Source organism: Danio rerio, chromosome 15, assembly GCF_052040795.2.
Source record: "Danio rerio strain M-AB ecotype USA chromosome 15, GRCz13ab, whole genome shotgun sequence".
NCBI classification, from domain to species: Eukaryota; Metazoa; Chordata; class Actinopteri; order Cypriniformes; family Danionidae; genus Danio; species Danio rerio.
Window position 1 is genome coordinate 30,726,824 of NC_141035.1, and position 27,986 is coordinate 30,754,809.

General features: G+C 36.1%; 1 protein-coding gene across 15 annotated transcripts in view; it reads right to left on the minus strand.

Moving 5' to 3' along the window:
- Window positions 1–27,986, minus strand: part of dhrs13a.3 (dehydrogenase/reductase (SDR family) member 13a, duplicate 3) — a 130,073-nt gene that overhangs the window by 41,390 nt on the left and 60,697 nt on the right. For 2 of the 15 annotated variants that reach the window (XR_015508544.1, XR_015508549.2), the window contains exons 6-8: window positions 27,310–27,422; window positions 14,498–14,676; window positions 9,607–9,840 (exon numbers count right to left, since the gene is read on the minus strand). The gene's annotated coding sequence lies outside the window, so the exon portion shown is untranslated. Of the gene's footprint in view, window positions 1–2,809; window positions 4,309–8,936; window positions 9,841–13,057; window positions 13,745–14,497; window positions 14,677–21,594; window positions 27,423–27,986 lie in introns of those variants that run through there. The other 13 variants (XR_015508558.1, XR_015508557.1, XR_015508554.1 and 10 more) reach the window with 11 other exon arrangements.

The window sequence follows — 27,986 nt, forward strand, 5'->3', positions numbered from 1 at the left end:
GAACACAATATATATTTATTTTGAGAAACATTTAAAATATTTTGTAACAGTAAACATGCAGGCTCAATAATTCAGATGATTGCAAAGTTTCAAATACACAGATTTCTTTACAATTTAAAATGGCATGATACTGTTGTCCTAATAAACAAAAAAATATATAAGTAAATAACACATACCTTAGGACACATAAAATATATAAGTAAATAACACATACCTTAGGACACATAAAATATATAAGTAAATAACACATACCTTAGGAACGATATAGCAGAACTTTTTTGCGTTTTTTAAACCTTGACTTTTCCAAACCACGGTATTGAAAACGATTATCGTCCCATGTCTACTCATCAGTGACATGCATCTCAACAGGCTCTGGGTTGCAATTATAAATTGCCCGTGTCTTGAGGTAAATAAAAAGTAAATAATAAAGTAGTGACTGCAGGTTAAAGGAAAGTAGTGGAGTAAAAGTACCAATACAGCACTAAAATTGTACTCAAGGAAAAGTAAAAGCACACATTTTTAAAACTACTTAGTAAATTACAATTTCTGAGAAAAACTACTAAATTACAGTAATTTGAGTATTTGTAAATTGTTACTTTACACCACTGTAAATAAACAATATATGGACAGAACATGTAGGTTTGAAATGACATAAGAGTGAGTAAAATTGACATTCCTTTAACTGTAAATCATTCCTAAATCAAAATTAGGAACAATTTTAAATGAATATTCTAAGTTCAATAAAATCAAAGACAATAGTTTTCCATTTCCATTTTTTTACTGTGAGTGTTTCTATTTGACTAAAGCAGCTTAAGGCTAAAAAAAAAGCTTTTAACTTGCCAGTCAGAAATGTGTTTTCAGACATAAACATAAACCAAAAATAAAACGGCCAGATTTGTGCATAGCGGCTTCCGGGTCCAAGCACTATATCAAATTGCATAGGGAGACTCATCAAATGATAATGATAAATATTTACAAAGTAGAGTAATGCTTTCAATAATCATGATCACAATATAAAAAAATATATATATATAAAAACTATATAAAATAAAAAATAAAAAAATATATAAAATATATATTTATAAATATATATAATAATAATATATATAAAAATATATATTTATAAATATATATAAAAAAAAAATATATATATATATATATATATATATATATATTATATATATATATATATATATATATATATATATATATATATATATATATATATATATATATATCCATGTCTAATCTGTGATGGCCAGAAAGTTGTTCATTTTTTATAAACTGTTAAAATGTTGGTATTTATGATGCAGCAAGCCCAGATTGTTGTGTACACTATGATTTTATATTAAATTCACTTTAATGCGTGATTTGACTGAAAAATGGTCATAAACAAATATTTTCTCAGTTCAAATGAGTGGCGGCTTAGACCCGGAAACAGTATTTCATACATCACGACTTAACAAGCGGATATGTTCTATAAACAAACATTTGGGCAGTTTTATGCATTTATCAAAGTATATTCTTTGAGTATTTGAAAGCATTTAAAAATATCTTTATTTTGAAACCTTTAAAAATGAAGAGAGACCTTCTCATTAGCCAATCACTTTCTGAATAATTAGTATCATGCTGGTAAAAGTTTGTCTCTGCAGCTTACCTAAATACTTTTAATGCTATTTAGGTGGGGTAAAAAGCAAAAAAATAAATAAATAAATTTGAACTATAGGGATAATAATCCATGTGTATTTGGTAATTAGCAGTGTTGTGCAGTAAGTAATTAGATGTAATGGTATTATGCAATTTAATAAGAAAATTAATTAACTATAATCCATAGTATAAATATAATCCAGGGACAATTCACCCAAATAAGAAAAAATATATGAATATTTTGAAGAAGGTGGGAAACTGGTTTGCAATCCATACTAAGAAAAGAACTACTATGGATATCAGACTACAAAATATCCACTTGTGTGTTTAACAAATGACAGAATTTTCATTATTTTTATTTACTGTAAATTCAATTATAAATACTGAAAGGCAAGAAAAATTCTAAAATCTCAAACCAGCTGACTTCCTGTTATAATCTGAATTGATAGTAATAGTTACTAAAGCAATTAGAGCTAAATAGTGCTCAATCCACAGTTACCCTGAATACACAAAAAAAATAAAAAAAAAATAAACAAATAACAACATTGCCTTCTAACTATCTTTCTTTAGTGGGCATCTCCTGAGAGCAGGCTATGAGTCTCAGTATCACAGATGTTGGACTGTGTCGGTTCACTGCATGATGTCAGAGAGTTTGCCTGCCGTTGTTTGTTTGTATACCATGAGGCATGAAGCCGTGGGTATCACACATTTATGAAGTGGCTATATGTGACTGTGTGTATGTGTGTGCGTTTGTGTCTTGGTTCACCCAGGCTGCAGAGGCAGAGCTGGCGAACACAGTGAGGCCTGTGGGGAGTCAGGGCTGTTCCAGGTCCCTGCTGTAATTTTCTGTCAGCCTGGCAGGATTTAGCTGGCCTGGGGCAGCAGCGGCTGGCTGTGGATCGTGCCACCAATCAAGGGCTGAACCTCTCACCTCACTGGCCCTGCGTGTGCACAACACTGCCTCCATCTTTAATGCCGACTTGTTTGTTTGCGTGTGAGTGAGTTAGTGAGGACATTATATTAAGTAAATTTTGTTCATGCTTCAATAAGTAATTGTTCATCTTTTTGACAAACTTTTGATTTAGAGAATGGATTTTTGCACATTTTATTGCTAAATATGTCCAGCAGCTTAGTGTAAGCTGGCTATTAGTATTTTTTTGTTATAAGTAACAGACATTAACGGATGAATGCGGTATCAAGATCAGAACAAAACCAGTGAATGAGGCAAAAATGGCAACAAATATATTATTGTATTTTAATAATTAGTGTTAAATGTCACAATAAAAACAAGTAATAATTCATATATGAACACTGTTGTATTTTTTAATATTTTAATAAGTAGTAATTAGGGATTATATACTTATTAGTAATTACAAACGTGAGCCGTTATTTAGGTCAGCGGTTTTCGACCAGGGGGGCGCTAACACCTATTAAGGGGGGCTTGAGAATTTGAGGCATGCACTTGAGTAAACTATGATTTTTAAGCGTTCTCTAGAGGGAATCTGATCAACGTTACTTCCACAGCGAACTATCAGGCACCTTTAAAGTTAATGCGTTCGAGTTAAATATATACAAATAAAATGGACCGGATACTTTTTAAAGGAATGACGGTGAATTGCTCAGCAGTTTCACTTTGTCTCATGAACATTTCATTCATGCCCCAGTGACAAACTGGCATTGGGCGCGAAAATGAAGTAAGGACTGGTGGAAGACTCTTAATCAGATTATTGTCTAATCATATTAAAATCAGAGTATTGGTGTCCATGTAAACATGCTCGATGTTCAACTTAACCACACCTTCAGGGCTCTGCGAACTTGACTTTGAGAAGCAGCATTTTCTTTATGCAGGTACATCAAAAGCAAGTAGACTTTGGCTCACACTTATTGACACTGGAAGATGATTTACGGTTAGTCGTGTCAGGAATCAAACCACGCATTAGCAGGGGGGGTCCTAAAAGGTTGAAAACCTCTGACTTAGGTTATGTTTATTTAGGCTAAAAATATACAAAAGACAACTGAATGGTGTAATCAGGATTTCCGGTGTTTCCATGCTATTTGCATGTGTTTTGAGAAAGTCAGAACTAAATTCGGCATACTCCACGTCTTAATTCAATTTCTGTTTTGTCCAATTATGACTTTAGTCGGATTGAAAAATTGCTGTTTACATGGTCAACTCTTAATAAGAGTACTGTCTTAATGATATTCAAATTGGCGTCCGTGAAAATGTACTCAATACATTTACCTAAAGTCTCTTCAATGCTTACCTAATCTAATCTTTGTCATTGTTTGCTTCAACAGAAGAACACATGGGTACTGCAAACTACCACATTACTGTTGTGAATAATATGGTGCAATGGAAAATTCATAACTAGACAGACACCCCAGCATGCACACAGTTGCTCAACAGCGAGCGCCAAGCAATTGCGCTTAATTTGAAATGAAAAAACGGCACATCATATGCCAGCCTGGGAAAAAGCTGGTCAGTTTGATACTTCAAATGCTCCACTTTCATCCAGAGCTGGCCAGCTTTCCCTTGAGTCTGTGGGGGTTGAGCTTTCAGAGGCACATTTGCAGGTCAGCAGCTGAGATGGAGAGCAGGTAGTGGAGAAAACAGCCCCCTCTCTTCACCCTGAGATTGATGAAGGCTTGGCCCCGGCACTGCTGTAAATATACCAACAGCCATGTCAGAACAGCAGTCCAACACCCGCCACTGACAGCCGGCTTCTCCAAAGCCCCAGTCCAACCACTACACACTCACAACACTGAGCTATACACCCTTTCATACGCCTCATGATTGCTTTTCTGGAATTATAACAGTATATCTGATATCTATCTGTCTGATATCTTTTCTTCTGGAGCTGTATAGAAGTGTCCTGAAAAATAACTGGTCAAATATTATTTATTGTCATCATTGCAAAGACAAAATAAATTATTAGAGATGAGTTACTAAAACTATTATGTTTAGAAATGTGTTAAAATCTTCTCTCCGTTAAACAGAAATTGGGGAAAAAAAGAAACTGGTGGCTAATAATTCAGAGGGGCTAATAACTTCAACTGTATAAGGATAAATAGATTATTAATAATTTCAGCTCTAATTAATAGGAATTTCCAAACCTGGAAGTTAAAGGTGAGTTAAAGTTTCAGCTCAAAACACCCATCAGATTATTTATTATACCTTTTTATAAAAATTTGGGATTTTTTGCTCTGAACACAATGTAGCTGTTTTTGTTGCCTGTGCCTTTAATGCAAGTTCTCCCCTCCCACCGTTCTCACATGCTTTTTACAGTGTGCCTCAATCTCCGCCTCAGCTGCGTCAAATAAACAGCACAGTGACAAACATGAAGTAAGCAGATCTCACATAACATTTGAAGAAAATAAGTAATACCACAGTGATGAGAAATACAACAGTAAGAACTTTCCCAATGATTATTTGATGTATTTGGTGTGGAGTTGATGAGTTTTATGAGAACGATGAGTCCCACACGATGACTTTACAGAGTTCACACACACACTCACAGCAGAAACACACACATCGTGCACGCTTAACTTAGCACTGTTTTTGCAGGCCGAATGTACCCGGAGTCACGGTGTAATTTCTGTGCCGAACGATCAACCACAGACAAGATTTTCTCCCTCTGACAACTCTAAAAAGAAGTGTAGAGAACAGCAGATGCCCCTATACAGGTACATCTCCTTTATTGACCTCACTAAAGCCTTCTACCTGGTCAGCAGAGACAGATATTTTAAAATCATCCCCAGAACTGCAGAGTTTGATTGAATCTTTCCTCATAGATATGAAGGGAGCAGTGCAGTTAAATGGCAGTTGTTCTGAGCCTTTCAGCATCAACAGTGGTGTCAAGCAAGGCTGCGTTCTTGCCCCCACATCGTTCGGCATCTTCTTTGCCCTGCTCCTAAGGCATGCCTTGGTACAGCAATGGAAAGAATCTACCTCCGCACCAGGTCGGATGGCAAGCTATTTAATCTCTCTTGCCTCAAAGCCAAGACAAAGGTACGTGAGATGCTGGTCAGAGACATGCTATTTGCTGATGGCACTGCAGTCACCACAAACACCCAAGAAGCACTAAGTCCACCAGTTCACGTACTTGGGTTCCACCATCACCGATAACCTCACCCTGCATGCTAAGCTCCACAAGAAGATCGAGAGGGCAGCCTCTATTCTAGCCTACCTGACAACCCAAGTGTGGACAAACCATAGGCTGACAACCGCAACAAAGATGGCAGTGTACAACACCTGCGTCATCAGCACTCTGCTGTACGGGAGTGAGACATGGACCACCTATGCAAGACAAGAGAGGAGGAGGACAAGCAAGTTCACAGAAAGTTGTGGAACAATGACAGCCAAGGAGCCACCTATCGAGGCGACTTCTGCAGTAAAGAATGCCTCTCCTGTATTTGCCTCTTCAGAAAACCAACGACGCTGTCTAGATAAGAATTAGGACACGTCATCTATGGTCAACACTGACTGAAAGAGGCCTACTACTACCTATTATATAGATAACCATTGTACAAAATAAACCTGATTTAACGTCCACAAATTAGAATCAAAGTGTCTTCTTTTATAATTGCAGTGACAAGCGGCTGTGATGATAAAGACGGTTTTATTACAAACATGCACTGTACAACTTTTAATGATGACTGATGGTCACAGCGAGCTGAACAGATCTTTTAATCTCAGTTGCTTTGTGCAGGTCCTGTCATGTTGATATGATTATATGTCTTACGCCCTATTCACACCGGGCGTCAGCGTCAACGCTTGCTATTCACTTTGAATGGGTGAAGTCAGGCATTGCCAAACTGCATTGTGGATCCTTCGGCGCAGCTTCAGAGGCATTGCTTGCTGCATAAGTTAGGACTAGCTCAACTTTTCAAACGCCGACGGAAGCGTCAGCCAATAAGATTGCTGTATGCAAATACACCAGCTAGACAGTGCCCTATTGCTGACTGAATTTTATTGGCTGAAACTGCTATGACGATCGCGGTAGCCCCAACTTCAGACACGCCTTCAGTCAAGTGTTGACGCTGAAGCCCCGTTTGAATGGGGCGTTACTACTGAGACATGTTAATTTACGCCTGTCAATCAATTTGGAGGGGGGGGGAAACAGCACTCGATTACAATGAGATCAGCCTCAAAATGGAAATGATTTGGATCCTATTTTAACGTCAGGAAATAAAAAAAAAAAACTTGTTGTCTTTATATCACTCCAATATGACTGTGGACACACAATACCTACACACAGTTCTGTCCAAACAGCTTACAAAAGATAATTTTTTTTTTATCATAGATACTCTTTTAAATAAGTCTTTAGAAGTTGTAGTTTCCGCTCAAAATACTGCATAAATATTTTGATTACTTGAAACTGCCCCAATTAGGCATTAATCCACATTGTGGCATTTTTGGTGACTGTTGCTTTAAATTGAAATAAGACTGTGCTCTTTTCAAAAAGCGATGGAGCTTCAAATGCCTGTGCATCACTATAGCGGCAGATTCAAAACAGGTCTAAAGTTATCTCTGTGAAGTACGCAGTCCATGGAGACTAAAGTTCATCCTAAAACTCCATATTTATAATCCGCTTAGTCGCTGACATTATCATCAGCAGGTGAAAACTATAATGGCAGATGGCTGCTTCACACTCAGGGCTGTTTATGCTCATGAGAAATCACTAATAAGCAGGGCTTTCTCCCCCTTTGATGACACGTACAATGGGAGAATCACAGTGTTTATGCAAACGATATGAAGTGTGATTACAAAAGATAGAATGAATAAATTCTGACCATTAGATCCTGGCTATATTCACATATTGTTGCCACACAACTGTGTTTAAACCACTTATAAAAGTGTATTTTGCACAATAGGGGAAAAAGGTGGATAACTTCAGATATCATGCAGCAAAGGGAGATGAGCCAATCTCAAACATAAATGAGAAATATCCTTTAAATAAATGAGTACTAATGAGAAATGTTTAACTGTAGCCCGTTTCCCTCAATAACAATAATTAACCCTTGACTCCCCCATTATCATGAAACAAAACCAGCACTTAGCTCTTATTGACACCACAGCTCATTCAAATCTACATATTTACTGAAATGATCAGAGCAACATCTAAAGGTGTTTAACAGCCATAAAAAAATATTTTTTGTAAGGGCCAACTGTCCTCTTTATGGTATGATCCAGTTTATGATAAAGCCAGCCTATTTAGCCATTACTAAAGATAGTCTATTAATATTTAGCCGTTACTATGTAGTCTATTATTAATTAGCCATTACTAAAGATAGTCTATTATGATTTACCCATTACTAGAGGCAGTCTGTTATTATTTACCCATTACTAGAGGTAGTCTATTATTAATTAGCCATTATTAATGACACACTAATTTAAATGATCCGGTCAAAATGAGTCTCTAGTTAATGACTTACTGATTCAAATGATATGTTCAGAGTGACTCTACGGATAATGCCTTACTGATTCAAATGACCTGGACAAAGTGAGTCTCCAGTTAACGACACACAGATTCAGATGATCTGGTCAAGATGAGTCTAAGTTAACAACCTACTGATTCAAATGATATGTTCAGAGTCACTCTCCAGATACTGACTCACTGATTCAAATAACCTGGACAAAGTGAGTCTCCAGTAAATAACTCACTGATTCAAATGATCTGGTCTTAGTGAATCTTTAGTTAATGACTCATTGATTCAAATGATCTGGTTAAAGTAAGTCTCCAGGTATTGACTTACTGATTTAAATAATATGTTAGGAGAAATCTCCAATTAATGATTCAATGATTTAAATGATGTGTTCAAAGTGATTCTCTGGATAATGACTTATTGATTTAAATGACCTGGACAAAGTAAGTCTCAAGTTAACGACTCACTGATTCAAATGATCTGGTCAGAGTGAGTCTCCAGTTAACGACTTACTGATTCAAATAATATGTTCAGAGTGACTCGCCGGATAATGACTTATTGATTCAAATGACCTTGACAAAGTGAGTCTAAAGTAAACGACTCACTGATTCAAATCATCTGGTCAGAGTGAGTCTCCAGGCATTGACTTACTGATTTAAATAATATGTTCAGAGAACTCTCCAATTAATGACTCACTGATTCAAATGATCTGGTCAGACTAATTCTCCAGTTAATGACTCACTGATTCAAATGATCTGGCCAAATGATCCAGTCATGAGAAAGTCACCAAATAAAAAGTCACTGTTTGAAACAGGCATGTGAACTACATAAGCAAGCTTAAAACGTAAACCAGTCTACATCTGTCTTTCCAGACAAATACCGGTTTCATTAAACGTTCTTTAGTTGAACGTCACTGTTAAAATATTGTAAGGTTAAATCTCCAACATCAAACATTTTCTGAGCAGAGGTCAAGGTCTCATTATACAATTCAAAAGCAACAAAAAAAAAAAGCTTAAAAACCCATGTGAATCTTGAGAAACAGTCAAAACAGTCACACAACTATTATTTAACATATTTGTTAGTGTAATTTGACTCCATATCTCAACCGGAAATGACAATTTGAACCCCCTTCAGAAAATGATAGATTTCTTATGAAATATGCATCTATGACATTTAATATTTGGCTTTCATCAGAAAAAACTCAAACAAAAATGAGGACATGATGTGCTTTGTATATGTGTGTATATAAATCCAAAAGCACCGCATTAACATGGTGTTATTGCTTCCTGTGACAAAACCCCTTAGCTAGTGTGCTAAAAAGACTCTCTCAGTAAGCATCCCTCTAGCTTAAGCCTAAATTTAATCCACCCACTAAAAAAAATATGCTGTAAATAAATATCAGTTTCAAAGTAAAGGCACCAAAGCCCTATAGGCAGGTGTACTTATTTCAATCAGGTGACATTTGTTAGTTACCCACACCGAGGAGGAGGCAGCCACTGGCTAACCTTTCAGCTGTGAATTATGAGAATTTACCTTCATGCTTCAGTGCTTTTGCTGTTCTGCTGCCTTTAGTGTCTAAATCAAAGGCGGGATCTGCCACCTCGGCACTTTCTCTGGCAAGGGCAGCCATTGCACAAGCGCTTGACGATCAGTGACATTTACCGTGTCGCTCAGCCCACAACAGCAGACAGCACAGAGCCCAGGAGGCAGGCACAAGTCAATTCATCGCTAGCAGCCATTTTCCACCAATACTGCAACATTGGAGTCCTGGGAAAACACAGGAATATATGGACTCTATAATTTCCGGTATAAATGTATGTTTAGTTCGTTTTTGATATGTTTGATGCTATGTGTTGTTATCTTAATGTCCGCATGAAATCAAAAATTATAATGTTTATTTTGCCAGCACATATTGTTAGTCTTAATGTCTTATTAAGTGCTTTGAAATGTGCATTTTTAATTATCGTTTGATGTAATCTCAACACAATGAGAAGGCGGGACATAACAGAAGTAGCTCCTCCCCTTTAGTTCACCGCCACTCTGTCACTGAGAGTGATTGAGCTCAAGCCCATCAAATGTGAAGTGTCCTAAGGGGGGCGTAGCATGTCAGATACTAGAGAGGATTCAATGATTCTCTAATACACAAACTGACTCATTTAATTACAACATTTTTTTAACAAACTGCCAGAATAAAGTTTTCAATGACTAACTAATTATAGCAGTGACTTAATTAACTATGTTTTTTAAGCAAACTGATAAAATAAATGATTTCATGACTCTACTAATAGAGTAATGAATCTAAACTAATAAAATGCACGATGAAGTTACAAAGTTGTATTTAATTTATAATTTAATTTGTAATTTAAGATGTAATTAGTTTTACTCCTGAATGAATCAGCATTTTATAACAAATCGGTTGAATCAGATTCCCAATCTACGCTCTTTGAACACTATTAAAATTTTCACAAATCATAATTAAAAAGACTGACAGAATGAAGGATTCAGTGATTCTCTAACAGACATACTGACTCATTTAATGCCTGATCCTGTTATTTAATTCTGAACAAACTGTCAGAATAAAGGATTCAATGACTTACTAATTATAACAATGACTTGAAGTTAAATAATTCCTTTGAGTTTTTTAATTTTAAACTGATAGAATGAACGATTCAACAATTCACATAAATATACAGACTCTTTTTATTCCTGAAACAGGGTTTTTAAATAAACTAATAAAACACATGATGAAGTTGTGTTAATGTGACTAGTTTTACTCCAGAATGAATCAGCATTTTTATAACAAATCAGTTGAGTCTACGCTCTTTGAACACTATTCAAATCATTAAATCACAAATCATAACTAAAAAGACTGACAGATTGAAGGATTCAGTGATTCTCTAACAAACATACTGACTCATTAATTCCGGAAACTGTCAGAATAAAGGATTCAATGACTTACTAATTATAATATTGACTCAATTAATTTCTTTGAGTTTGTTGAGCAAACTGATAAAATGAACGATTCAATGACTCAAATAAATATACAAACTGCTTTTATTAATAAAATATAATAAAATATAATGTTGAAGTTACAAAGTTGCAATAATGTGACCTGTTTTGCTCCTGAATAAATCAGCATTTTATAACAAATCGATTGAATCAGATTCTCAATCTGCGCTCTTTGAACACTATTCAGCTTCAAAGACGAGACATGTAATTGACATTCTTACCCACCATTACCGAAGAAATAATCACTGCAAAAGAGCTTCAAGAAAGAAAAGTTTAAAACTTCAGCTCGAGGCAGAAGTGACAAAACTTCAGATTAGATCCAGGGAGAGCAATAGATATTTGCGAATAGAGCATCGCCTCGGGGAAATGAGCGCGGCTCCCAATGTCTGGCTTCGTGAAGCCGGGGCCGCCACTCCCCAGACAGTTCTAATTTATTTAACAGCTCAACAGGTAATTTTCCAGCAAAATGCTGATTTTCCTCACCGGCTTCCTCTTCAGCATGTATTCTAATTACCAGTGGCTCTCTTTGATCTGAGGCCCGCACTTCACACTGCTCCGGCTTCCCCGGGATCTCATTTCATTAGAGGTTCATTTCGTCTTGGCTCACTCCTTATTCCACCGATACACATTCAGTTAGGGGGGGAGATACGGCTTGACATATTAACTGAGCGGCCTGACAAATACTGTCAAAATACACAGCGGCGCTTCCGTCTGCTCCCTGGAGACGGGGCTCAAAAACAAAGTCCGCCGCATTTAAGGAGATGGAAGACGGGATTAAAGATGAGTCCGAGTTCTGATTACCTGATTAAAATTTGGAGGCTAGGTTAAAGACAGCGGTATTAAATTAATTTCATCAGCTCTGTATCAATCATAGCGCCCGGGCTCACAGGGGTATGAGTGGTTTTAATCTGAGCTTGGCACTGAAAGGAGGTTTTCTGATATCAGGGGCCTCCTGTTAATGATTTGAGGGACGTATCGAGTCCTGTAATAGTTTTCAATGTCAGGCTTTCGTTGTTACGATGGAATGTGACATGAAAATACAAAAGCTCATTACAATCCTTGGCCCCTGATAGACTTGACTTGACTAGCCTAGTTTGTTATGGTGCTAGGAAATAGGAAAGGTCTAGATGGAAATGCATTGCAGTGCCGATTTTAGAAAGGAATTGACACATTTTCAGATGGTAACATGCTAAACACTTTGATTTGTGAAGAACTAGGCACAGCGACTGTTAACAAGTTTCAAAAAGTAAAGTCTGAAAGTCTGAAAGTCTGAAAGCAGGAATGGCAAAACTTCAGATTAGACTAACAGAAAAAAGTAAATATATATGAATATAAATACATAGAAAATAAAAAAAAATAGATGTTGATGTGTAAATAGATATGAATTCTTTCTTTTGGTAAAACTGAACTCGAGTTCAAGGGAAAATACTACTGTCATTAATATTAGAAAAAATGTTGGGTTGTAGAAAAGTTATAAAGCAATAATAACGGCAACAACTGTGAAAATATACATAATAATAATAATAATAATTATTATTGTTATTATCATTGTTATTATTATTACTAGTTATGTAAGGTTCTAGAAAGGTGCAATTATAGATTAATAAATAAAAACAACAACAATCATAGTCATTTACTATTATTATTATTATTATTATTATTATTATTATTATTTGCAGTATAGTAGCGAATAACAGCACAAATATTAACCAAAATATTTACCAAACATGCACACAATGACTGTGGGCTGTTTGCAAATGACCAATATGTTTAAAAACTTAATCCTATAATTCCTATCCTGGGGCCACGTTACATGGCCTGTGTGGATGGACACAACTGTGAAGTTTGGGAATTTTTGATGTGCAATCCAGCACTTGCAGACTCATCAACATAACATTAAATCCAATTTGCAGTTTGGTTAATATGCAATAACAGCTTGATGGCCTAAAAAATAAAAAACAACTACAATAAAAGTCATTTACTATTATTATTATTAATTGCAGTAGTGGTAGCGGAAATACAGCAGAAAAATTAACCAAAATATTTACCAAACACACAATTATGTGGGCTGTGTAGAGCTTTGCAAATAACCAATTTGTTGTTTAAAAACTTTATTCCAGACGATAAGTTCATATCCCGAGGCCACGATACATAATGGCCTGCGTGGGTGGACCATACAACTGTGAAGTTTGGGAATTTTTGTTGCACGATCCGGCACTCGCAGACTCATCAACATAACGCTAAATCCAATTTGCAGTTTGTTTAATATGCAATACCAGCTAGATGGCCCCGGAAACACGCCATATTCCTCATAGCTAAAAGTGGGTCATTATAGCTAGAGCTGAACAAAGAGAAAAAAAGACTTGTCGTCCCAGAGCTGAGAGGCGACAGGACGCGATGCATTAAAAGGGTCTTTTTAGAAGGTGGTGGTTTTTCCGGGACGGGCCCCCTCAGTTTGCTCCATCTGTCCGTCTGTCTGTCTCTGCAGAGGGTCACTGCGGGGGGTGGGTGGCACACCCCCTTTGATGCCCGGAACCGTGCCACGCCTGCACACAACCGTGCCGTAATATGGACGATGCCCTGCGCCGCCATCGGATGGGCAAGTCTGCTTTACCTGCTGCGATTCCATTACCAGGCTGCCTGTTCCAGCGCTCAAGTGTTTCTGTAGCATATTAAACAGATTAATAGAACAATGCTCCAGGGAGCGAGCGGCCTGTCAATCTCGGCTAAAAACACAAAAGCAGAAAATTAAAAAAGCCCATGGCTGAACTCCAGAGCCGATAAAACACGCTGGAATCTGCCGAGGAGGGGGGAGCAACACAGATGGTAAATATTTATTCTCCATCTCGTCGCTTTAGAGACCACACAAACATACTGGTGTACAAAGACACACACACACATGAATGCAGCAGTGCCCGTTTGCTTGGCCTGTTCGCCTTCTACACACACATACACACAAACATATATTCACCAACAGATCTGGGTTATCAATTCAATGCAAAGAATCCAAGGTCAGATTCTGCTTAATAAAAATTTATGCTTGGAGTAATTAAATCTCTACTATTCACTGCTGGAGACTGTCTGTTTCGCCGGCTGTTTTACTGGCATGTCATGTTGTGTTGTCCACCAATGCAATTTAATGTTTTGATTTAAAGATCTAAAGACACGCCGCTCTCGCTTGTCCTCCGAGACTTGGAGGAAATTCACTCTGCGCTGTTTTATTTCTGCAGGAGATTCAGGCTGGTCTGCTGAGACCACAGGTGCATGATGGTCTATCTGCTATCTTTATCGCAACTCCAAGACTTGAGCTGAATTGCTTGAGGTTTGTGGGAAGTGTGATTGTGAAAAATATTCCAGAAAGGTTTTTAGGTCGTTTTTATTTTTCTTTCTGGGAAACACATATAAATCCACTTACTTAAACTGGCAGCAATTGTGTATTTTGTCAAATCCTCAGGTTTTCCTCTGTCCCAGGGCTGGCGGTGGAGACAGTGCAGTGTATTAGCAGGTTAATTGCCATGTGTTGGATCACAGGAGGGTTGCTTTTGGTTTAATTGCGCATCGTCCTGATGGCTCACCTCAAGGAATGGATGGCCACTAGAGCAATGGACAGAGCGCACTAATGAGTCACAAACTTCCTTAAAAAAAGGGCTGCAAAACGACTTTTTTAATATAATTAATGGTTCCATTTAATTAAACATTAAATAATTAAATAAGTAAATAAATAAATCACACAAAAATACCTTTAAAAATGTTTAATTCTGGTTTGTTTTGTTTGTTTCTGAGAAGGAGATTTTTCCTAAAGTTTCCTAATAATTATATTTATCTTCACAAAATACACTAATGTTTACATTTTTGGGTTCAGTTACATTTTAAACAAATTTTCTTTAAGTTCTACAGGATATAAAGTGAGACTACTAATATGCAGGAGAGTGCGATAGAATGTAATGCTTGTCAGAGGTTCCCATCAAGGGGGGAGTGGGGAGAGCGCCCGGTCAATAAAGGGGCCTCAGCAAGCTCTATGGGGGGGCACATCATATTTTAAAAAAAAAAGTGGAAAAGTAGAAGAACGATCAGTGGAAAAGTATGAGAACGATTATGTTGCCTTAGTTCATTTCATCCACTGGCTAACCAAAAAAATAAAATAAAATGAAAAATTTGTAATTCGTCCTCTACAAAATGATCAAGTCTCACTGATTCGCATTCAGCAGCTAATACTAATGACCATAGCATACCGGACCCAGGTGAGAAAGCTCTTTACATTTTGGGTCGCAGCGCTAGTAATACTGGAAACATGATGAGTTAAAGATAATTACCTGAACTATGGTTTTATTCCATATTCTCGTACCAAATATGCCCTGACTCAGCCACAGTGTATTATTTGCACTAGAGTTCTTGCAAACGAATGCATGAGGCCGTAAAAATTAATAAGACATTTGCAGATGACTCATCCCAATACCATGACAAACCCAGAGCATTTTTTGAGCGCAAGGCAAAAGAATTGACACACACCCAAAATGAGATAAGGGCGGTCAGCTACTGACAATGGACTTTTAAAAAATTGGCAACTAACATATAAGGCCAATTAAAAGGCCAAATCTTATGTTTTTCAGTTACAATTGGCCTTTGTTAATATTAGGCTATTATTTGTACATAAACACATTTAGATATAGTGATAAACATACCGTTTGTTTAAAAACAACATATTTTTATTTCATCTTTACTGCAAACTTATATGAGCTTATATATATTTTTTTATTATTTATTTTTTTGACAGTAGAGAGAACTGTACTAAAATATTGCTAACACTTACCTAAATAAATAAGCACACTATTAAGTAATTGCAATATTTGTACAAAAAACTGAAGTAGAAAATATTACTATGAATATGAGAAATATAATATGAAAATATGAATTTAGGTAAATTAAAAATAAACAGTTTTTGATTAGATTAGATTAGATTAGATTAGATTAGATTAGATTAGATTAGATTCAACTTTATCGTCATTACACATACACATGCAAACAACAAAATGCAGTTTATGACAAACCAGGAGTGCACTAGTAGCAAGAGCAGGATATAGGTATGGGTAATAGGTAAGTTATAAAGTGCAAATCTAAAAAAACTATTGGTAATATTATAGATGGATGTACTATGAATATTATATACAGATTGTATAAACTATGAACAGAGATTAACAATAGATGAATAAACAGTACAACAGGTTGCTAATAATAATCAGGAATGTGCAGATAGATATGAACATAATTACAAATATATATATATATATATATATATATATATATATATATATATATATATATATATATATATATATATATATACAGTATGTATGCATTTATGTATGTATGTATGCATGTATGTATGTATGAATTTTACAGATAATACATTATTTTAAAGTGATTTTTTTATTTTGTGAAAGCCTAATACTTTTATTGCACATTTTTTTAATTTAATTTCTTTTTAAAAATACAAAAACTTTAAGTCACACTTTAAAATAAGGTTTTATTAGTTAATGTATTTACTAACATGAACTAATAATGAACAATACTTGTACAGCAATTATTAATCATCGTTCAACGTTTACTAATGTATTAGTAGCATCCAAATTCATGCTTGTTTAAATTAATTAATGCACCCTGAGTTAACATGAACTAACAATGAACAATCGTATTTTCATAAACTAACGTTAACTAACATGAACAAATACTGTAATGAATGTATTGCTCATTGTTTGTTCATGTTAGTAAATTCATTAACTAACATTAAAGTGTTACCAAACTTTTACACTGCTAAAAGTGTTACACTGATTTTTATCTGTAAAAACAATGACATTTACTGAACATAAATCTATATATTTTAAAAGGTAAAATGTCATCAGGTTTCAGTAAAAAATAAAATAATAATAAAAAATAATTAAACTTTACAGAATCTTACCTAGCCTTTGAATGTTAGAATATAAGCAATGGTTTTTACTAAAAATGTAAATTTTCTTTAAAAATAATTAATATATAACCAAATAAATAAGAAAAAACAATCATTCATGACTACAGCAGCAAAAATTAGGGAAAAAATTACATAAATACTGTACATAAACAATACGTAGATACTGTATTGGACGATGCACCCACAAAAGGTTAAAGGCTTGCTTTTTTAAAGCAAGAAAATGTAGAATGTAATGAGTAATAAATCAAATAAATGGCTAATAAATACAATTCTCAACATAGTTTTTTTTTTGCTTATGTTATGTGCCATTAGCCTTTTTTGTTAATGCCTATCAATTTCTGCATGTAAAAATCACCCAAACACTCAACCAAAATGCACTAACGTATAAAACATACAAGACTCTATTAGGATCAGAATATCCACACTTGGACTTGTGTCGCTGTCCAGGGTGCTGAAAAGAGAAGCTAATCACCAGCCCACTGCATCCAGTCATTTCAAGAGGAGGTTATGACAGATTCTCTTCACTCTCCAGTCACAACCATCCACACCTCCATTCAGCTCAGCCTGACCTTCACAGGTGCCCTTTATCCTGCTCCGTCGCAGTGCAGCCACCAACCTCTCTCTCTCTCTATCTCTTTCCCTCTGTTACTCCTGAGCCTGTCATTCTATCTCTCTCTCCTTCCCCAAAACAGCCACTCGTTTGCATTCCTCTCCGGCCGCTCCTGGATCATCTCCACTTGGCAGCCAAGCCGGCCCTGTCTGTTTTCATTCCCCTCCAAGAGGACAAGTAATTTGGGAGAGAAGAGAGCAGATGACCACTGGCTTCTGACCTTTTCTGCCTCAATTTAACTCCTCCGTGTAGCACCGCGAAAGTGGCAATCAGACTAGGCAGAAGTGACACCCTCATCTGAGCACGCCGGAGCCCCACACACAATCACAGTGTCACTTTCCATCACGCCAGCGAACGAGAGCGAACGGCCTGGAGGAGAGGAGGGGCTTGGGGCTCAAACACCACGGCCGCTTCCCTCCACATGAGCTCTTGTTAATGCAACGGTGGAGCGGGCAATGAGGAAAGCATCATTAGTGCCGACCGGACTGCAGTCTTGTCATCAAAATGCGATGACATAGTTGGAATGATCCTTACACTTTGTGTGTCAAGTGCTAATAGACTTGCTGTTGAGTGAGTGAGTGAGTGAGTGAGTGAGTGAGTGAGTGAGTGAGTGAGTGAGTGAGTGAGTGAGTGAGTGAGTGAGTGAGTGAGTGAGTGAGTGAGTGAGTGAGTGAGTGAGTGAGGAAAACAGCGATGGGTTTGATGGAAACACTGTTTGCAGCATTAGACGCAAATGACTGATTAAAAAATGTTTGTTGGTAATCAATGTCTATTTAGGTTTTTAAGCAAAACCTGGGAAGAGCTTATATTGTAAGAATAGGGTTTAATGCATATTAATACACGTAATCAATTAAATTAGTTATTTAAGTTTTTGAAAATTGTATTACTATTAACATAAAGAATAAAACAAATATAGTAATATATATATATATATATATATATATATATATATATATATATATATATATATATATATATATATATATATATATATATAAATATATTTACAGTGCTCAGCATATACAAGTACACCGCTCCACAAATCGCTTATTTAAATTAATATTTGCTTTAGGATGCTTTACAATATTATATTTGCGCGTATAGTGTTGTAGTCAGAATTATTAGCCCCCTGAATTATTAGCCCCCTATTTATTTTTTTAGAACAGATTTTTTTAAGACATTTCAAAACACAATAGTTAATAACTCATTTCTAATCACTGATTTCTTTTATCTTTGCCATGATGACAGTAAATAATATTTGACTAGATATTATCCAAGATACAAGTATTCAGCTCAAAGTGCAATTTAAAGGCTTAACTAGGTTAATTGGGCAAGTTAGGGTAATTAGGCAAGTCATTGTATAACAATGGTTTGTTTTGTAGACAACGGTTTTAACACATTTTAATCTGTTTTTAATCATTGTTATTATTTGTTTTCATTTTCTTATACACTTGTTTCTTTTATTTATGTTTATGTAAAGCACTCTGAATTGCCACTGTGTATGAAATGTGCTATATAAATAAACTTGACTTGCTTTGCCTAAATAAAATGTTACTAGATATTGTTCAAGATACTTCTATATAGCTTAAAATGATATTTAAGGCTTAACTAGGTAAATTAGGTCAACTAGGCAGGTTAGGGTAATTAGGCAAGTTATTGTATGACAATGGTTTGTTCTTTAGACTATCAAAATAAAATATAGCTTAAAGGGGCTAATTATTTTGACCTTAAAATGTTTTTTAAAAAAATTAAAAACTGCTTTTATTTTACCCGAAATAAAACAAATAAGACTTTCTCCAGAAGAAAAAATATTATCAGACATACTGAAAATTTCCTTGTTCTGTTAAACATCATTTGAGAAATATTTAAAAAAGAAATAAATTGAAAGGGGGGCTAATATTTCTCACTTCAGCTGTACATTAGTTTAGTCAGTACTGAAGCTAAATGTGGAGCTAATGTAACAAAATAATTTATATGTTAGGGAAAAATAAAAAATATTTTTTTCAAAAACATCAAAAATCAAAAGAAACAAAAAATATAATTAATTTGTTGAAATGCTGTTGTTTGTAAAAATAATAATAATAATAATAAAAATTTTAAAAATTTCAATATTTTGCATGAATTTAAATGTATTATCTTTCCATTTCCAAATATGCTCTGTGACTAAAATATTACTTTAATAAACATATGTTTAAAAAATCAGTTTTGTTCATATGCACCTATATTACCCATATTCACTGAGAATTGGATAAAAATATTTTTAAAATGGGGTGTACTTAAATATGCTGAGCACTGTACATGTATATTAGTTAATGCACCATATACATAGTTAGAATAATTAGCCCTCCTGTATTATTAGCCCCCCTGTATATTTTTCCCCAATTTCTGTTTAACAGAAATAAAAACAAATTTTTTTTATCTTTGCCAAGACGACAGTACATAACATTTTACTAGATATTTTCCAAGATACTAGTATTCAGCAAAAAATAATATTTAAAAACTTAACTCTGTTAATTAGGCAAGTTGGGGTAATTAGGCAAGTCATTGTATAACAATGGTTTGTTCTGTAGACAACTGAAAACCAATATTACTAGGGCTAATAATATTGACCTTAAAATGTTTCTTTTTATTTTATTTATTTATTTATTTATTTATTTATTTATTTATTTATTTATTTATTTAAATAAATAAAATAATGAAATAACTTCCTCCAAAAAATAAAATATTATAGAAAAAACTATAAAAAGTACCTTGCTTTGTTAAAAATAATTTGGAAAATATTTGAAAAAAAAAAAAAAGAAAATCAGAGAAGGGCTAATAAGTATGACTTCAACTACATAAGTAATTAGTTTTGTATATTTTTTTACATATTATTTTTTAAATAAATGCTTAAAATGCTTTAAAAAATTCTAAACATTTTCATGTTTATTTATTATGTTAATTCAATATGCTGTCTAACATTCTACTAGATATTCACTTTATCAACATCACATACAACACTATGAACATGTAACAAGATTGTCAACATGATTACATTTAACAATAAAAAAAAAACATCTTATAGTAATTATTATAGTTACAATACACTATACAGCTAAAAAATCCAATAGTGAAGTGAGTACTGACATATTTTATGTGAGTACTGTTCATGTTTTACTCAGAATTGGTCCTCTGCATTTGACCCATCTAAGGGCATGCTCACATTATGAGTGGTGAGAAGTGAAAGCATACACACACGCACACGCACACGCACACACACACACACACACACACACACACACACACACACACACACACACACACACACACACACACACACACACACACATAGCAGTGGGCAGCCATTGCTTCCAGCGCTTTGCTCAAGGGCACCTTAGAAGGGTTTCAAACCAACTACCCCAACCTTCAATTCCAGCCAATACTGGGAATCAAACCTGCAACCATTGGATTACAAGTCAACAACCATTAGGCCACAGAGAGACAGATATATGCAGCACCTTTTGCATGGAATAATCAAACAAAGTTGCAGTTTAAAGAATTTATTTCACTAAATGCTTTCAAAAAGAGTGTAAATGATTAGGAATTTATAACACACAGGCTTGTAGATGTTTTGACTAGTTTGTTTGTCAATGTGTGATTCATGTAAACTTAATTGTTTGATGTTTGTTGTCTGTTAGACCCATCTGACATGTATACTGCCTAATCTTGGACAGGATGCTCTTGTAAAAGAGATCTTTAATCTCAATGTGTCTTTCCTAGTAAAATAAAGGTTATAATAATAATAATAATAATAATAATAATAATAATAATAATAATAGTAATAATAATAATAATAATAATAATATATACACACTGACAGACAGAATGCCATTACCTTTTTGTTCAAGTGTTTAAGTGAAATAATTTAATTAAATAAATTATTTTTAATAATTTTTTTAGTAGCTTTGCTACTGTTCGGACGTCTTTGCCTACTGCTCCGCTCCTTGCACTCCTGCTTTTTTATTTTATAATCTAATTTTAACTTGAGCCTATCAGCACAGTGCTCAAACGAAACAGCTTGAAGATCAACATCGAATCTACAAACTTTCTGGAGTACAACTTTACTTTTATTTAGAGGAATTATCGTCTAAACAATCCTCCCGCTACCAGCTGCTTTCATTCCTGAGACGGGAAAACACGGCTGTGAAAATGGCTCTGGATCATATTGATTTGGAATCTCACTGCTGCACCAACTGCCACAAACTTTTACAAAAGATTGCAGTTCTTGAAACAAAGTTACTTGCGATCCAACCAGAACTGCCGAATTACACAGGACCGGTTCATCGTGGAGCCTCACAGCATTCAGCCGGTAAGTCCTATAAATCTACCCCAGCTACTGTTTTGAGAACAGAAAAACAGATTGAAACTGTTGAAAATCAGCGTGAACTATGGCATGAACAAGGTGCGAGACCAAAGAGTACTCGTGGGGTCAGATCACGAAGGTCATACGCTGCTGCATTAGCGTTCTCTACCCCAAATACAGCTCGGACTCAAATACAGCTTCAGAACAGATATGAAGTTTTGAGTAATATGGGTGAAGATTCCCCAAATGCAGTTAGACAGAGATCGCATGACTCAGCAATTAACTTTGCTCTGAACAGAGGCTCAAGGCCGACTAGACAGCGGCATTCTGCTCCGATCGCAACAGAGATAAGAACATTGATTATTGGAGACTCAATAATCAAAAATTTTAGGAGCAGAGATACCATGACATACTGCTTTCCTCATGCTACAGTTTCTGATATAAATAAAGAACTTGAGAACATATTAAGGAAACATGAGACTGCGAAACGGATTATCATCCATGTGGGGAAGAATGATATTCGGAAGGAGCAGTCAGAACTGCTCAAGAGAGATTTCTGTAAGCTTTTGGAAACAGTTGAAAGATTGAAAATTCAGCCGTTCATCAGTGGACCACTCCCTGCAAGAGGGACAAATATGTTTTCAAGGCTCCTTGGTCTAAATGCATGGCTGCAGAAAACATGTAACATGAAAAGACTGAATTTCATCGACAACTTCAATCTCTTCTGGAACCAAAGACAGCTGTTTACATCAGACGGCCTTCATCCAAACAAGCTTGGTGCAAAAGTGCTGAAAGACAACATCCTCTTCTCCCTCCATCATCCATCAGCTGTGTATGCCACTGAACTGAATGACACACACACACCTAGCAAATGTCCGGATGACCACAGAACTTCAAATCAGCTCCTGAGTGGACTTGTGGCTGACGCATCCTACAAGGACAGAGATAACACCACGCAGCCACAACAACCGCCGATAACGGACAAACTGCCGTCTGCACCCTGCACACTGAGCTCAACACAGGCAGACTGTGATGCATCAGAACAGCATCAAGTCTCAGCACTCCTTGATGATCCCCAGGAAAACAGCCAGGTAAACATATCTCAGCAGCCAGAAACCCCAGACCCACAGCCTCTGTCACCGGACACGTTCTCATTGTCATCTTGCTCGCCTCTCTTGGATTTTTCAAAAAAGATGGAGGAACTGGTGTGTGCTGGAACTAAACTCTCACACTCCATTGCTGCTAGCCCCCAGTTAGCAACCAAAAGTCAGCAAGCCACACGCCCATCTCTAAGCCCACCTCGCCCTACACCTAGGAAAGGCCTCAGGTCTTTGCGACAGCGCCAGGTCCCAAAAAACACCTCATCTTTAGCTGTTGAACTTAAAAACTGCCATTGATGTGTCTCGGGGGCCTGCTTAGGTAACAGTGTCTTTATCAGATGTTTACAGAACAAGCAGGAACCCAGTGTGTCTGTAGCTTTCTCTACGCAGATATGTGTCTTATTACGTGACAGAAAACCAAAGACTCTTTCAGACCGTATAGCAAATCATTCAAATCTGGTGTCTATTAAATGTATATCTGAGACTTCTGTAGTGAAAACGACTAAAACTGTTAAGTTAGCACTTCTAAACATCAGATCACTCAATAATAAGTCACTTTTAGTCAATGATTTTATCAACACAAATTGCCTTGATTTTATGCTTTTAAATGAAACTTGGCTAGATGACAGTTGTAGCGCAGCAGTTCTGAATGAAGCAGCTCCTTTAAACTTTGACTTTTTGAGTGTTTGCAGAGCTAATAGGAGAGGTGGAGGCATCGCTGCCCTGTTTAAAGATGTGTATGAATGTAAACAAGTGTCATTTGGTGACTATTTGTCTTTTGAATATCTGAGTATAGCACTAAAAGGGTCTCCACGCATCTTACTAATCATTATCTACAGACCTCCAAAATATTCTCCAGCTTTTATTGAGGATTTTACAGAGCTGTTATCAATAGTAACATCTGAATATGATTATTTTAGTATTGCTGGGGATTTTAATATTCACATTGATAATCCAGAAATCAATGCTGTAAAAGAACTGATGACTGTTTTTAACACTTTTGATCTGACTCAGCATGTTCAAGGACCCACACACAATCGTGGACACACTCTTGATCTACTTATAACTAAGGGTTTACACATTTCATCGACTGTTGTTAAGGATGTGGCACTATCTGATCATTTCTGTATTTTCTTTGATATATTGATCACTCCAGCTATTAAAGACAGATCTGTCTCTGTCAGAAAGAGGTGCATAAATGAGAACACTAGTGAGCAGTTTATGAAGGCCATATCGCTAGCACCAAGTATATCTGCAGACTCTGTTGATTCTCTCCTTGATTTGTTTAATTCTAAAATTGAAAATGTAATAAATGACATCGCTCCTGTTAAAGTTAGGAAGAGAACTGGCAAAGAGAGAGTCCCTTGGAGAAACTCAAGAGCAGTCCAAATGAAGAAAAGACAATGCAGGAAAGCTGAGCGTATGTGGAGAAAGACGAAACTAGTAGTCCATTATAATATCTATAAAGACAGTCTTCAGGCTTTTAATGTGGAACTAAAAACTGCTAGACAGACTTTCTTTTCAAACCTTATAAACAACAATTTAAATAATGCTCGCACACTCTTTGCAACAGTAGAGAGGCTCACAAACCCCCCCAGTCGGATTCCCAGTGAGCTACTCTCTGTAAGCAAATGTAATGAATTTGCTAATTTCTTTACTGATAAGATCAATAATATCAGAAAGGCAATCAGCTCATCCAATCAGCCAAGTTGTGTCGATATCAAACAAACTCAACCACAACTTGAGAAGTCAGACATTATGTCTGATTTCATGGAAATTAACGGTAAAATCTTAGAAGAGATGGTGCAAATTATAAAAACATCAACCTGCAGTCTTGACACGCTCCCCACATCATTCTTCAAAACGGTGTTTACCTGTTTAGAAATGGATCTTCTAAAAGTGGTAAATGATTCACTTCTCTCAGGGATTTTTCCAAACTCACTTAAAACTGCAGTTGTTAAACCCCTCTTGAAGAAGAGCAACCTGGATAACACCCTATTGAACAATTACAGACCAATCTCAAATCTCCCTTTCATTGGCAAAATCATTGAAAAAGTTGTTTTTAACCAGGTTAACAAGTTCTTAAACTTCAAGGGGTGTTTAGACAATTTTCAATCTGGTTTCAGAGCACATCACAGTACAGAGAGCGCTCTTATAAAGATAATCAATGATATACGTCTAAACACAGATTCAGGTAAAATAACAGTGTTGGTATTGCTCGATCTCAGTGCTGCATTTGACACTGTCGATCACAGCATACTTCTGGATAGGCTGGAAAACTGGGTTGGGCTGTCTGGGACAGTCCTCAAATGGTTCAGATCTTACCTTGAAGGGAGAGGTTACTATGTCAGTATAGGTGATCATAGGTCGAGGTGGACACCCATGACATGTGGAGTCCCACAAGGCTCGATTCTGGCACCTCTCCTGTTCAACCTTTACATGCTCCCTCTGAGCCAAATAATGAGAAAGAATCAAATCTCCTACCACAGCTATGCTGATGACACTCAGATCTACCTAGCCTTACTGCCTAATGACTACAGCCCCATTGACACCCTCTGCCAATGTATTGATGAAATTAAAAATTGGATGTGCCAAAACTTTCTTCAGTTAAACAAAGAGAAAACTGAAGTCATTGCGTTTGGGAACAGAGATGAGGTTCTCAAGGTGAATGCGTACCTAGGCTCTAAAGGTCAAACGACAAAAAATAAGGTCAAGAATCTTGGTGTGACGCTGGAGTCAGATCTGAGTTTCAACAGTCATGTCAAAGCAGTCAGTAAATCAGCATACTATCATCTCAAAAACATAGCAAGAATCAGATGCTTTGTTTCTAGTGAAGATTTAGAGAAACTTGTTCATGCTTTTATCAGCAGCAGGGTGGATTACTGTAATGGACTCCTCACTGGCCTTCCCAAAAAGACAGTCAGACACTTGCAGCTCATCCAGAATGCTGCAGCCAGAATTCTGACCAGAAGCAGGAAATCAGAGCACATCACACCTGTCCTCAGGTCTCTACACTGGCTGCCAGTTACATTCAGAATAGATTTTAAAGTATTATTACTGGTCTATAAATCACTAAATGGCCAAGGACCTCAATACATTACAGATATGCTCACTGAATACAAACCTAACAGATCACTCAGATCTTTAGGATCATATAAACTAGAAGTTCCAAGAGTTCAGTCTAAGCAGGGTGAATCTGCCTTCAGCCACTACGCCCCTTGCTGCTGGAATCAGCTTCCAGAAATGATCAGATGTGCTCCAACATTAGGCACATTCAAATCAAGACTGAAAACACATCTGTTTAGCTGTGCCTTTACTGAATGAGCACTGTGCTGCGTCCGACAGATCGCACTATTATGTTTTTCGTTTTCTTTTTCATTCTTTTATAACCTATTTTAACTCATTTTAATTTGTTTTTATCTGTTTTTAATAATTTTTATTGTCTGCATTTTATTTTCCTAAACTTGTCTTTTTTATTCCTGTTTATGTAAAGCACTTTGAATTGCCACTGTGTATGAAATGTGCTATATAAATAAACTTGCCTTGCCTTGCCTAAATAGATACATAACACATAAGTCATAATAAAAACAGTTTCTGCTACTAATACCACTACTAATGCATAGCAGCATTGACACTTTTCTCTGTTTTAATGTTTTGCTGTATCTTAATGACATTTCTCGTATCATTTTTGCATAGTTTGCTTTCTAGTTGTGTTGTATAATTTGCTTTTACTAGTGTAAATCGATTTGGTTGTAGAAAGGTGCTATATAAATATAAGTTGATTGGTTGATTGATTGATTGATTGATTGGTTGGTTGGTTGGTTGGTTGGTTGGTTGGTTGGTTGGTTGGTTGGTTGGTTGGTTGGTTGGTTGGTTGGTTGGTTGGTTAATTGATTGGTTGGTTGGTTGGTTGGTTGATTGATTGATTGATTGATTGATTGACTTTTATTATTACAGTGACTATTGTTCATATATTGTGATTTTTTTTTCTCATTTTTGACAAGAACAGATTTATCGAGTCTTTGAATGGTCACTTTACTGTTTGACAGTTCATGTGCCTGGTACAACAAAGACTTATCCTGAAAACGTACCCCTATATACATTTCTAGAGATCATGAATTATGTAGCCAAAAGTATGTACGGCTGCATTTCGTCTTTAAAATAGACACTATGGGGCAATCTTTTTCGAGCTTACCAGCTGACTGCTTACCTTCGTATGGACGGCTTTCCTGCTGTTACCAGTTTGTCCAGTTAGCTTGCCATGTACGTCGGTGGAGAGGAGTTGAACACAATGATAGGGTTCGAGTCCGGTAAAAGATGATTCTAGAAATCGGGTAAGACAAAAACAGAAACCAAAAAGTAAAACAAACAAGTAAATAACAGCATGAGAATGTGGTAAAATCTGAAAATAAGGTAAAGATCAGGTGAGGGCTTTTCTTTTTCTGGGTTGCTTTCTAAAACTGTCGGTTGGGTTTAGGGAAGTCGGTGGGCAGGAGCTTTTTAAAACACTATTGGTTAGGTTTATGGAAGGAGGTCAGTCGATCAGTCAGTCAGTTAATCAGTTAGTCAGTCGACAGCGGCCTCTCGAGGATTTATGCGAGATCAGCAGGCATGAATGGCACTCTAAAGAGAAGTTTGAAAACAATAAAAGTATACACATCAGCCTGTGGTTAATTTGCAAAAACTAAAACTGCAAAATAACGTTACTTCTAGGACATATTTCATGATCTCCAGAAATGTATAGAGCGGTGCATTTTCAGAATGAGCCTGGGTTAACCTGGTTCTAGAAACATCCACTGGAGGCTTCATCAATAGTTTCTGAAGGCTGTTGATAATGTTTGTCTGAGAAGCAGAAACAGTAAAAGGGAACCATGCAGATGAACCACA